At 49.2% G+C, this 12,751-nt stretch overlaps 1 protein-coding gene across 7 annotated transcripts in view; it reads right to left on the minus strand.

Annotated features, from left to right (window-relative positions):
• AK8 (adenylate kinase 8) overlaps positions 1-12,751 on the minus strand; it is a 127,322-nt gene that overhangs the window by 85,976 nt on the left and 28,595 nt on the right. The gene's annotated exons all lie outside the window — the stretch shown is intronic.

Here is a 12,751-nt window from a genome sequence, read left to right on the forward strand (position 1 = left end):
CTGATGTGTTGTAAAGGTGATCTGTGAGAACAAGGAGGCTCTTTTTATACCCAAAAGTTGACATCAGATTGCCCCAGTATCAATTCCTTTGGCTTATACAAGCCCTGGACACCGTAGCCTACCATATAATCTTAGGATGCCTTCGTATCCAATTCATCTGAAAGATGACCAACAAGAATTTTTATTTCAAAGTTTAACTAACCTTAAACAATATGTAACACCTGCTGGGATTCCTGACCACACTCAAGTATATGAGTATAGCAGAATCCTTAGGATGGAAGCACCAGGCTTAGCGCTCAAAAAAGATCATCCTTCCCAGAGCTCTTGCATTTATAGAGGTGCTATGCAACTACCCAGTTGCAGAATGGACTCTACTTTCAAGGAGAAACTGCAGTTTTGGTTGAGAGGAAGTTAATGGCTGTAAATTCTGGCAAGGCAAGAAGTCATAAATCAGTAAATAGGATCGGGCCAGGGCCATGATGGGAAGGGGCTGTTTCTTAACTTGCTCCTACTCACGGGCTCTGCCACCAACAGGGTGTGCCCTGGGCTCTACTTGGCCTTCTGCGCACACCCTGGCAGTAACGCACATGCTCAGAACAGGCTGAGCACGCTGAGTGACTCCTCTCAAAAACCAACTGTGCTGAGCCCCACTCTTGCTCATCAGCGACACAAGTGTGGCACTCCATACACACATGCAGATCCAGGACAGTCGGTATTCCTAGGTTTGCAGGTTAAAAGCCTAGCAAGCTTTTAACTGTTAAAATTTGGCACACATAGATAGGAATGTTCCTGAATAGCTAAAAATATACAGATATATTTTCAAGTCAAATTCACGTTAAATGTCATTGGTGCCCCCCCCGAAACTGCTCTGCAGAGGAAAACCCAGTCTGAAGACCACCCTGTTCTGTCCACAGATGGACCAATCCTGTCCCATCTCCAAGGCTGGGATGACACCAAGATAGCCCCCTGCGGAGACAACACACTTCCTGGGGTAATGTCTCATTCCCAGGTTCAGACACAGTGGCTCTGGTTGGAAATGAATGACGTGGGGAATCCAACAACATTCCTCCCTAACATTTCATAGCATGTCTGTGGTGTGCTCCCACCTCTTCAGAAATAGGACTTGCCCTTTAGGGTGTCAGATTATCTGCTGGTGAAAAGCAGGGGCTTTGGAATCCGCTGTGCCATCACCAACTGGGTAACTTCCAACTGGTCACCTCAAAGCCTCTGGCCTTGTTCTCCTTACCTGAAAAGTAGGGCAATAACCACAGTCTAGCCCATACCTGTTGGGGTATTTAAATAAGAACCCTAAGTCAGGGGCACCTGGGTGGCTCAGTGGTTGAGCATCAGGCTCAGGGCGTGATCCTGGGGTCCTAGGATCAAGTCCCATATCAGACTCCCTGCAGGAAGCCTGCTTCTCCCTCTGCCTATGTTTCTGCCTCTCCCTTTGTGTCTCTCATGAATAAATAAATATTTTTTTTTTTTAAAAAAAGGACCCTACGGAAACACCCACAAAACAAGCAACAAAGAAGAGAAAGATGAACTAGGCTCTTTTTCTCTACCTACTTGCAAGAAGGAATCCTATTTAAGTTTATAGAACTTTTAAAAAATATTTTTATAGGTTTTATTTACTTATTTATTTGGAAGAGAGAGAGAGTGGGCACATGAGAGCTCGAGTCAGGGAAGAGGCAGAGGGAGAGAGAAAGAATCTCAAGCAGACTCCCCACTGAGCATGGAACCTCATGTGAGGTTCAATCTCATGACCCAGAGATTACGACCTGAGCCTAAATCAAGAGTCAGATGCTCAACTGACAGCCACCCAAGCGTTCCTTTCTTAAAGATTTTATTGTTAAGTAATCTCTACACCCAACGTGGCGCTTGAACCCATGACCCCAAGATCAAGAGTTGCACGCTCCACTGACCAAGCCAGCAGGGCAGCCCAAGTTTGTAGAACTTAATATAAAGGATTCATTTAGAAAGGCAGTCTCTTGGAAAGAGGAATAACTGGCATTCCAGATAGGAACTGAGGAGAGCTTTCCAATTAAAGAGGACTTGGAGAAGACAAGTTTGGATTAGAACGAGGGGGGTCTGGTGAGTGGCCTCGGCTACAGTGGACCTGCTCCAGAGTGCTCAGGGCCATTTGCCATTGCCTGGGCAGCTTGCTCCTCTGGAAATGGGCAGGAGCCACAGGGGCCAGTCAGAGTCCAGCAGGTGGGTAAACAGTCATCATGTTGTTACAGCTGGGTAAGATCCATCCATTCATTCACACACACACCCATCTATCTGGATATTAATTCATTGGGGTGTTTATCCACCACCCTGTGTGGTACACTGTGCTTCCATATTGACAGGTCAGTGCCTGCACCTGGGGGGTGAACTGTCACCCACCGCCCCAAGTCTGCCTCGCTCAGCTCCTTTCTACCTGGCCCCTTGACCTGGGCAAGGTGCTGAATGTTCTCTGTGAACCAAGAGGAATGGACCAGGTGACTTATAAGCAAGGAACTGTTAAGATTCATGGCCTAACCAATACATTTCAAGAGTGACTGGCACATTATTAATAATCATGCAGGAGAAACAGGCAACAATAGGATGAGCGACAGGCCTGCCTCTGATGCTCTTCAAACACTGTGACATCATTTCCTTCCCACTATGCAGCTTGCTTCTCCTACACAATTCTTCCCTGAAATCAGGGAAAGAAGGGGGGACCCCCTTGGGGCAGCAGGAACAGTCTGAGGGAGGGGCTGACAAGGAGCCTAGTCTGATCGACAATTAAAACGACCCCTCGCTGAGGAATTCCCAAGTACGGCCCACGGGCCAAGTGCTGCATCCGAGTTTGGGGACCGATGCTGGCTGAGCACCTGGCCTCGTCCTCAGAGGCCACAGTGTCCCCCGTCCACAGACCCCAAAGTGGCTCCTCAGACCTCACTCCTCCCTCCCTGCGTCAGGTCCACTGAGCCAGGCACAGGCCCAAACCAAGGCAGCCAGCCCTCGTTCCTGTCTCCCCTCAAACTGGAGCTCTCCCCTCACCCTGGGGCCCCCACGCTGCCCTTCCTGGCCCCGGGCAGGGAAAGCACTGGCCATAGATGGCACTGTGGCTGGGTGCAAATCTTGGCTGTAACCAATGACCCCACCCCGAGTCTCACTGCCTTTGTCTGTGCAGTGGGAACAGTAAGACCACCCACGAGAAAATCACTGAAATGACCGCATGAGGTCATTGATAACAAGCGTGATGGTCAAATACCTGGCCCCAAGGAGGTGCTTCACACACACACACACACACACACGCTACTTTCTCTCTCCTACCAGCAATCGGGATGTTAGGGCAGCCACATTTCCACAAGACTTAGAAAGGCAGAATCCACGAGAGGAATGACTTTACGAAGCTGTGACGCCAGGTCCCAAAAGGCAGGCAGTGCCCTGGGCAACAATGGGCCACACCTCCACAAAGAGCAGCTGTCCCTCCAGATTCCCACCCCATTCCCAGTGGGTGCAGCCTCCTCTGTCCCCCATGTATTGGGTCACTTCCTCGAGAAAGCACCCTCCCACCCTTACTTATTCCTTCTCTCCCAGTCAACAGGGCCTTCTCCCTCGGCCCACTGCCCTAGGGACATCGCCAGGAGGCTGGGACCACTGCTCACATCTTCCTCTCATCTCTGGCCACAATCTTCTACTTCCAGAGATTAGACCCCCTTCAGCAACTCCAGGAAAAGCCCAACCTAACCAACTGGTGCAAGGGAAAATGTGAGAACATCTTTTATGTCTACAGAGAATGAGAATTTTCACCAGGCTCAATAGTAGTGAATGCCCCCAAGTCTCAGTAAATACAAGGCATACCACAGAAACACATACTTGCTCTTGTATTCTAATATTCTGATGTACAGTTAATGTTATAGGTAGTCTGTTAATAATCAAAGTTGGAGGTAGTGAATATGTTACAGATTATAGCTAAAAACCACCCATGTGACTTTCCACATGTCTTTCAAATCCTACTGACTGATGCTATTAAGCCAGATGGGGACCCCGGGACCCCCACCCACCAGCTGTGTGACTACTTGCTGTCTGCAAAACAGGCATAGCAGCGAGTGCCTGCCCTTGCTGGCGTTTGGGGCTGGGCGCGACAATGCACATGAACAGCTAGCACCGTGTCTGGCAGGTGAGGGTGCCAGGGAAGTGGAGGTGCTCAGCGTGTGTTCCAGCCTCCGGCACACAGCATGCTGCTCATAGTGGGCAGCTCCCTGAGGAACCAAGCAGTTAAGAGCTTAGGAATGAGGGCATAAAGAGCTGCCAGCATCTCCTCTACCCCCCTGGCCAGAATTTCCAGCTCTCAGGAAGCAGGTCTCTGTTCCACCTCTGAACGGGCGCTCCACCCACCCCAGGCAACATGCTGGTGGCTCCAAGTTCAGCCCTGTTTCCAGCGTCACCAGGCCTCTCGATACTCTCTGCCGGTTCCAAAGTTATGGCTGCTCAAACATCAGCCTCAGTGCTGCATTCCATCACCTGGTTTTCCTCCCGACTACAGCGAGACGGATCGTCATATGCACCTGCCACCCACAGAGCACCCGGTGCTGCTGCTCTGCGTGCACACAGCTGGGCCCCACAGGCCCCACATCATACCAACCGGCCAACCAACCAGCCACGGCCTCAGGCGAGGGGCCAGAAACACCCTCAGATGAGGGATCCCTGAGGGTGTACTCACCAGCTCCCTCCGAGCCCTGCCTCACCGTGATGCATGCCTTAAGTTTGCTGAGTGGAGGCCAGACCGCCCCTCCAACGCCCTGCAATCCTAACTGTGTCTGTGTTAGAGGAACACACAGCCCCGGGCCTCCGCAGAGCTGTTGATCAATAAAACCGTGCTCCTCAGAGGATGTGCATGACATCCATAAACCTGAGAGTGTCAAAACAATGGTAAGAAAATCCTGTGTTCCTCCCGTCAGAGGATGAAAGGTGGGTGATGAATGCCAGCCCGATGGCGCCGCGAAGAGAAGTAAAACAAACAGCTGGTGGTTCTGCGGCCCAGACTCAAGCTCCTTGGCTCTGCCAGCATTTCCACTATAAATACTGACTCCCGTTACAGGCAGGGAAGTATAAATCTGTGCCTAAAAAGGGGAGAAAGGAAAAGACTCCAGAAACCTGCCAAGTGCATTTTAAACTTCAGGTTCTGGTTGAAAACCTGTCGTAATATTCCCTCCTCTCTCACCAAATAACCGAGAGCCTCCAGTACAGTAAATGAGCTAAAAAAAAAAAAAAAAAAAAAAAAAAATGTCATCCTGGCAACACAAAGTATCATTTTGCATTTTGTGTGCAGTGCACATCCCCCACCCCACCCAGTGCTGGACCCTCTTGCAGCAAGTGCCACAGACCTTCTCCTTGACTGAGAACTTGAGTGTGGTCAGCATTTGCCAGACTGAAGTCTGGCTTCTGATTATGACACTCTTTCTTTAGCCCAGGGAGGGAGATGATGTGCAGCCAGATACTTTGAATGTGATGGACTTCTGGAAGGTCTGTTTTCCTTTAGGTAATGCACACCCACTTTTGGATCCACAGGGAAGGTTTCTGACACTGCAACCTCCTTTGCAGCCAGAGGGAGGATGGTAGCATAGGCCCTCCACCTGCAGCATTGACCCCCCCCCCACCTGCAGCACTGATCCCCCACCTGCAGGAATGACCCTCCATCTATAGCACTCAGTCCCCCACCTGCAGCACTGACCTCCCACCTGCAGCACTGACACCCACCCCCACCTGCAGCACTCAGCCCCCAACCTGTAGCACTAAGCCACATGCCCATGAAAGGGGGCACTGCTTCCCTTGTTCCGGTTCATCCCCAACATGACTGCAAATGCGTCTTGGCACACAGTAGGTGCCCATAAGTCTTAGTTGACACCTTCATGGGACAGTTGTGTGGCTCCCATCAGAAAATGCCTCAGAGCTTGGCACCAGGTCTGGAACCTACCATGTGCCCCTAAGTGCTGGCAGTCATTTGTATCTTTATCTTGATGGACTGATTCTGCTGCCTGTGCTCGGACATTGTTTTTTATTCCTCCTGCCTCCTACTACAGCAAGACCACAGGCCTGGTGAGTTGGGGGGCAAGGTGATATTTTTTGAGCTCACTGATGCCGATGCCTGTTTACATCCTATGTGGCTAACCACACATCTTGGCGGACAGGTTCTGGTTTCCACTCCAGGCATTTGGTGGGGGTCTAGGAAGACCTAACTGACTGCTGGAGATTGGCAGAGCTGGCAAGAACTCAGAGACCTGGGTGCAGACAGGGGTGGTGCCCCCTCAGGTTCCCCTTGGGCGGGGCTCCAAGCATCGTGGTTTGGGATGCTGGGACACAGAACACGGTTGAGGAGAGCACTGATAGCCAGCTGAGCACCAAGGGGGCCAGTTCCTGCCTCGCTCACAGAGATCCCTGCCCAACAACCCAAAGAAGCCCTCAAGGGGAGTGGGCTCTGTGTGCTTGGCTTCTGCTTGGCCTCATGCTCTGCCACCTACCGAGCTCGTCCTCACCTCCAGACCGCTAGAACTCCATCCCAAGTGGAAGCTCACAGAATCAAAGAAACACCAAGGCACATGGACAGAAGTAGAGACAGACTCCAGCTGCTTTTTAAATTTCATTGGTTTGTTCCCTTGGGCCCTACATTTAAAAGGCTGCTAATTCTCATCCATGCGGGCTGTGTGGACGCTACAGAACTCACTCGAGTAATGAGTCCGATGGCATGCTGTGCCAGCGGGTCATGCACTGACCCCAGAAGTACACGGGACTCCACTGCCCATACACAGTCTGTTTTCACCCGCTCAACTTACATGGGAAAGTGTCTTCACCCTGCCTAACTGGACCTCAGAGCCAGGTGCAGTGCTGTGCACTTGCTTGTATGATCTCATTAAATAGGGAAAGCCAGCCAGCCCCATGGACCCTGGAGTGCACGCAGCCTGCCTGCGGCTACATGGAGCCCCACACAGAGATGTGCCAGGCCTGGGAAGCTCTTCCCACTGGGTCCCTGCTGTCTTCTTCCTAGCTGCTGCCCACCAGCCCAGACATGCCAGGGACATCTCTGGCTGGCAGAGGTGGACACGAGCCATCTGCGGAGCCTATAAATCATATCTCTGATACACAGGGGCCTCTGCCTTTTCCTGGGTGATAAACTCCCACTGTCTGACAGGCCATGGTAATTGAGTACAAGGCTTTCCTTCTCCACCACACAGCTGGGGTACAAAGGTGACCATACATCAAACATTTCTTCTTTTTCTCTTAGCTGGATATTTTCTGGCCCATGACATTCCAACTTAGTCTGGTTCTGGTGACACAAAAGTGCCTTTGTCAAAGGGCCCGGCATGACAGGACAGAGACCCCGGCCAAACCTGGGCCTGGAAGAACCTCAGTGGGGCAGTGGCCACAGTGCCCTGCTGTCCCGGCTGCTGGTCCTCTGACTTTAGTGAAGTCTCTTCTTCCATCTGGGCCTCAGTTTCTCCTTCTGTAAAAGGTTTTAGGTAGGATGATTTCTAAAGATGATATTAAAAAAAAACTGATGTGGGATCCCTGGGTGGCGCAGCGGTTTGGCGCCTGCCTTTGGCCCAGGGCGCGATCCTGGAGACCCGGGATCGAATCCCACATCGGGCTTCCGGTGCATGGAGCCTGCTTCTCCCTCTGCCTATGTCTCTGCCTCTCTCTCTTTCTCTCTCTGTGACTATCATAAATAAAAATAAAAAATTAAAAAAAAAAACTGATGTAAGATGAGTTAGAATTCCTTCACAAGGCACGGTCACTTTTACGATATGCCTTCATTTAATATTTTAAAACCCAGTGTCTGGGTGGCTGGTCCTTGTTACAGTTGATTAAAGAGATGATGAGAGAGGACACAGGAAGTCTTGGCACAAGGCACCATGATCAAATTGGAAGATGGTTCGCAAAACCTTAAACCCTGGGGTCTCAGGGCACAAAGGCTATCCTTGAACCTGTCAAGCTGTGGGGGACTGAGACCAAAGGGGGACCTTGAAAGCACTGACAATGGAAAACAATTTTAAGATTGGGATGTTTGGGTGGGTCAGTGGCTGAGCATCTGCCTTTGGCCCGGGGTGTGATCCTGGAGTCCCGGGATCAAGTCCCACATCAGGCTTCCTGCATGGAGTCTGCTTCTCCCTCTGCCTGTGTCTCTGCCTCTCTCCCTCTCTCTCTCTCTCTCTCTCTCTGTCTCTGTCTCTCATGAATAAATAAAATCTTTTAAAAATAAATAAAATTAACAAAACATTTAAAAAAAAGAAAACAATTTAACAATTTTAAGATGTGATGAGGAAAGTCACTAAATAGGTCTCCACAGGTTACATAAAGCCATGCCAGGGCAACAATCAAAATATCTTCCCCAGAGAAGTCTTAGGACAAACATGCTTCTGTTGTCGAAACCATAGTTAGGATGTTTGGACTCGATTGCATAGTCACATTATATTTTAAGCACCTTCTCCTCCTTGGGCCAATAATGAGTGAGGACAGGATTTCATCGCCCTGGTGGTATCATCTGGGGAATCATCAAAATGGGGAATCATCAAAATGGTGTTCTCTCATTCATAAATGTCATAAATATTTCCCGAGCCTGGCATCTATGCCAGGCACCACGTGAAGAGCTGGGGGTCCTACACTGATTGGGACAGATGGGATCCCTCCTCCCACACTGTCACTGTGAGGGTCCAGAGGAACAGGAGAACAAGAGGTCACGAAGACGTGTAACAGGGCACCCAGCCACCCTGCGGCTCAGCGAGCTCAGAGGCCTCCTTGAGGGAGTGACTCTATCCTGGGACTAAGGAATGAGGAGCAACTGCCCCGCTGTGGAATGGGGATCTCAGGCAGTGAGAAGAGAATGTGTGTATCAGTTTTCTATTGCTGTGTAACAAATTCACAGTGTTTGTAGCTTAAATAGCACATTTATTAGCTCAGTTTCTGTGGAGTAGAAGTCTGAGCACTTATCTGGGTTCTCTGCCGAGGGTTCTCTGCCGAGGTCTCAGAGGACAGCAACCAAGGGGGCAGGGTGCGGGCTGCATTCTTATCTGGAGGCTTGACAGAGGAGGGAATCTGCTTCCTTGTTCATTCAGGCTGTTGGCAGAAGCCCCTTCTGTGCTGCTGCATGACTGAGGGCTCTGGTTTCTCGCTGGCTGGAGGCTGCACACTCGGGCCTCTCCCATATGGCAGCTTACTTGTCACGCCAGTAAGGAGACTCTCTCTCCAGTCCACTCAATGTCTGGAGTCTAGGTAGTGTAACATCACCATAGGAGTGACCTGTCCTCACCTCTGCCCTCTTCTGTTGGTTCTGTGCTCACTTGGGGAGAGAGGCAGACACAAAGTGTGGGCACCAGGGGTGGAAAACCACTGTGAGTCCTTCCCCTGCAGTGTGCAGAGGTCCTGAGAGGCACCTCACAGGTGACACCAGAGCAGGTATGAAGGGCAGTGGGCACAAGGAGACAGAGGGATGGTGCTGGGCAGCAGGCAGGCCCAGGCCTCCAGAGCTTTAAGGATGGACACCAAGAAGGGTGGGAAACATTGAAGTTTCTTGGCAGTGGAGGGCACTGTTATATTTGTTTGAAAAACACAAACACTTCTGTAGGCATAAAATATAAACATTTTTCTGAGAGGTATTCTTACAAGGGAGTGTTAACATTAGTTGCCTCCTGGAAGGGGGCAGGTGGCTGGGGAGGCAGGAGGGTGAGGGGTATTGGGCACCTCTTGAACGCTGAACCATATGAATGTATTGTGGTCAAGAAATAAAGTCATTCATTTTATTTTAAGCAGTTCCCAAGGTGGCAATAGGAAGAAGGGGCCAGCAAGAAAGCAGGGTGGCTGCAAGGATGGATCAGGGCTGGAGGAAGGAAATGGACCTCAGTAATCCAAACTGTGAGAGCAAATGTGACTCCAGAGAAGTAAGACTTAGCATCTCTCTAACATTAGAGCCTTTTCCTTTCTAATTTCCTGAACTCACCGCCGCCTCACTTCTTAGCTTCCCTCTGCCCTTAGAGACGTGGTCTGGAGAGCTTTTGGACTTCAAGACCTTGGCTGTCCCTAAAGAAAGGCCATGGGTCTCTGACAGGTAGAGAACACCTCCTTTTCATCATCCCAATACAAAGCGCTAATTTCTCTTTCTCTAACACATTTGATGGTCACTTCAAAGAAATTCTTCAAAGAGATTGCATTAGACCAAAAAAAAAAAAAAAAAAGGAAAAGAGAAGAAAAAAACCTCTGACATTAACTACAGAATCCTGATGGGTTATGATTGCATTACTTTTCCCTGAACGCTATTCCCTGCTTCCTTTTTGTGCTCTAAATTACCAATTCTAGTCCCTGTGTAGCTAAATAATAATAATTACCATATAAATGAATATGCATATGTGTCATTTTTCTCCCTAAAAGCAAGAAAGCCTGTTTATTTTGGATGAGGGTTTGTTTTGTTTCTGAACAACCAAAGCACATAATTAGGAACCTCACCTCTTGCTCTTGAAATCCTGTCTCCACCGGGAAGAGATGAAAAAGGTACTGGATGCCCCTTGAAGCTCAGAAGAAATTTAAAACAAATTAAAGGAGATATTTCTTTGCTCTGCAGGTAACAATGGCTTGGACAAGATCAGAATCAGAATGTAAGGCCAGAAGGGGCTTCAAAGCTGAAGCCAAGCCTGTCCTTTTACAGACAGGGAACCGAGGCCTCTTGAAGAGAAGTACTCCCTGGAGGAACACAGTATGCATTGGTGAGACAAGAACAGAGCTGCCAAAAGCATGACTTCACATTCGCATTTCTGTTCTGGGGACTGGCTGTGGGACCTTGAGGAGGACACACGACCTCTGAAAGTCTCAGATTCTGCATCCCTAAACACAGTGAGGGCAGTACCTCCCCCACCGGGCTGCTGTCAAGATGAATGAGGCCTTGGATGTGGCCCTCTACTCTATGTACCCATCAGTGGTCCCCGTCAATGGTATAACGACTATAGCCCCAATGCACAGGGCCCTGGGTCCACAGCACAGAAGGGGATTATGCCAACAGTCTGAATGAGCAAGGAAGCAGATTCCCTCCTCTGTCAAGCCTCCAGATAAGAATGCAGCCCGCACCCTGCCCCCTTGGTCCACTGTGCAGTGGACAAGATGCCAGGCCAGGTGCCCCAAGTCCTTGGAGTCCAGACAATATCTAACCACCATCATCAGCATAGTAATAATGAAATGGTCACTAATCTCATTATAATACTAAATATATAGTATTAAATCAACCAAGAGTATTAATTATAATGTAGTCATATAGTATTACAGTATAACTAGTAATAATATCATTTACTATATAATGAATTAACACTAATAAATATTATTACCATCTTTTTTTAAAGATTTATACTTATTTATTTGACAGAGAGAGAGAGTACGAGCAGGGGGAGAGGCAGAGGGAGAGGGAGAAGCAGGGAGCCCAATGCGGGGCTCAATTCCAGGACCCTAGGATGATGACCTGAGCTGAAGGCAAATGCTTTACTGACTAAGCCACCCAGGTGCCCCTATTATTACCATCTTGATGGTGGTACCTGTTGGAAAGGACCAGGGACACCTGGTCTCACACTCTGTCCATACCACAGGTACACAGGGCAGAGAGGCTGAGTGGACTAAACTTTTAGATAAACTCAAGAAGGTCCATAGTAGTTAAATGCACATTTCAGAGACTATTCTAGGTCACCAATGGCAAGGTTGGGATGTCTAGCTGAAATCAGAGAACCACCATCTTAATTCCAGAAATGATGACTTAGTGACTTACAGAGATTTAAAAAAAATTACATTAACAAACTAGCCCAGTCCAGCTAGATCCGGTATCTGGATCCAGTGCCTGGATCTCTGATGCATGAGTTCAAGGCAGTTTCTCTCCCCTGTGGAATGTACCCAATGACCCAACCCCATGATTCCACACCTCTGAATTCCAGGCTAAATGCTTATGCACAGAAAATGCAATAATTTATAAAAATCGCTTACACAAAATAACACTGTTTTGTATGTCTTAAGGCTGGGTTATGTAAAGATGGGTAAAGCCTGGCCTGAAACCAAGAGAAGGGTCTGAGTCTAGAAACTGGGTTCGCACACATGCCTGCTGGACTCAGCACCTTTCTTGTTCCTGTGGTCAGCTGGGCTGGGGTTCTGGGCCTCTCCGGTACCAAGGCAGCCAGCAAAAGCCAACATTTGACCTATGAGCAGAACAGCCAGGACACAGCAGTTCTGGCTCGAACACCTGGATCATGAGATGGTTTGGCATTGTGTCTTACAAGGAAATCTGAACTAGGGCTTGGGGAGATCCTACTGCCTTTGGTGACACCAAGATGGACCATGGAGCTACCCCCCTGGGATGGTAGCTTGGCCCAGGGCAATAATCCTCATAATCCTCAGGGCAAGTAAGATTCCCGGGGCAGGAACTGAAGAGTTACTGTGTTTAGAGCCACAACGAACTGAGCTGACAGCCCCAGTTCCAGGAGCTCTTCAGCATACTGAATTTGAATTAGTAAGCAAGGCTGTGCCTGCCTGGCTCCACTTTTTTTTTTTTTTTTTAAGATTTTATTTTTAAGTAATCTCTATACCCAACATGGGGCTCAAACTCATGATCCCAAGTTCAAAAGTCACATGTTGTACTGATTGAGCCAGCCAGGTGCCTCCTGGTTCTGCTTTTAAATGCAGCCCCCATCCAGCTGGCAGGTTCCAGTCTGGGCAACTTGGGTAAACTCATTCCAAAGGAGGAACACCCAATATTTGGCCA

Source organism: Canis lupus, chromosome 16, assembly GCF_048164855.1.
Source record: "Canis lupus baileyi chromosome 16, mCanLup2.hap1, whole genome shotgun sequence".
NCBI lineage: Eukaryota > Metazoa > Chordata > Mammalia > Carnivora > Canidae > Canis > Canis lupus.